The sequence below is a fragment of the Peromyscus leucopus genome, chromosome 1, assembly GCF_004664715.2.
Source record: "Peromyscus leucopus breed LL Stock chromosome 1, UCI_PerLeu_2.1, whole genome shotgun sequence".
NCBI classification, from domain to species: Eukaryota; Metazoa; Chordata; class Mammalia; order Rodentia; family Cricetidae; genus Peromyscus; species Peromyscus leucopus.
In genome coordinates, this window is record NC_051063.1 from 184,261,454 (window position 1) to 184,263,015 (window position 1,562).

Consider the following 1,562-nt stretch of genomic DNA (forward strand, 5'->3'; position numbering starts at 1 on the left):
ATAAACCTAGATTCATATGTATGATCAGAACACTAGTGGCTTTGTCAGAAATAGTTGGTATTCTGTTATGTAGATGAGTAGTATAAAATTTTCTCAAAAGCCAACAAGTGATTTCCCACTACTTAATTCAGTTACACAACTTTATTGGTAGCATATAAGCATTTATATTTAACACATTACTATAACATAAGGAAGTCGAAGTGAATAATGATGAGAAATTGTGTGCTCACGCCAGCCACTTTCCTGTATTCCAAAGCACATAGTGTGTTAAAATGTGTATCTTTGTGGTTTTGATCAATAATGATAGAAATGCAGGATCCATACAACTTTCATCTCAAGAGATCATTTTTTCATACAATCTGCTAATGGATGGTACTTCTATGTCTTTCAGACATCAACTAAAACATTAAAGTAAATATTTAAATTCCATGTATCACTAATCAAGCCTACACATGAGAGTACTATATTCAAATAGATACCAAGTGGGGAAAAGCTGAAAGTTTTTCTCTAAAGTTGGGAATGAGGTAAGTTTGCCCAATCTCTTACCTCTTACTTAATATAATATACTTGACTGTGTGGCTAGAATAATAATGAAAGAGGGAAAAAATGAACAGAAACAAATAAAAAAGGAAGAAGGTAAAGTATCTGTAATTGAATATAATGTGGTCCTATATATCAAAGCCTCGACGATTACTAGGAAATCCTTAGATCTGACCAGAACTTTAAGCATACAAGCAGCATCATGTGACATGAACAAGGACTACTCTGCAGATAAAGCACCAATGAGAGGCCAAAGGAATTGTTGTGCCAAGTGTTTAGATTTTTAAGTCAATGTACTTCCTGGATTTACTTCCTAGAGCATGGGTGATTGACAGACAGTCAAATCACAAAGGCTTCAACCACAGCATGGAGATGACTCATGAAAGTGGCATCTCTGGAGTTCCCTGTACACCTTCCAAGCAGGTCACCTGAGAACCTCTTCCCTGCAAACGGTCGCTGTGTCTATAACCCTGGGATGAGGCATTGTGGAACTTGTCACTTTTTTTGAATTTCCAGGGATTAAAAGTGTTCATGAGCTTCCAGAGCCTTAATTCTTGTTACTTTCCTGGGTCTTAGGAGCCTGTCTTCCCCCTCCAGGAAAATGCGTTACAATCTGAAGGAAATAATTAACATAAGTTATATACAAAGTCAATATGACAAAAGTAAATATATTTCTGCATACTTGTAGTGAGTATGTTGAGGGGAAGCTAAGAAAAAAATCACTTTCAAAATAGCTTCCAAATGCCTGGAGGAGCTGGAGCAATGGCTGGTGGTTAAGATTGCTTGCTGCTCTGTCAGAGGACTTATGTTCAGATCCCAAGACCTGCATCAGGCAGCTTACAAACACACCTGTTGCTCCAGCTCCAAGGGATCCAATGACTCCTGACCTCCATAGGCTCCTATGTACATAATGGTACAGGCATATACATGAACACACACACAAATAAAATATTTTTCAATGCCTATAAATACTTAAGAAGATAAATCTACAACAAAAAACCTTAAAACATTGGCAAAATAAA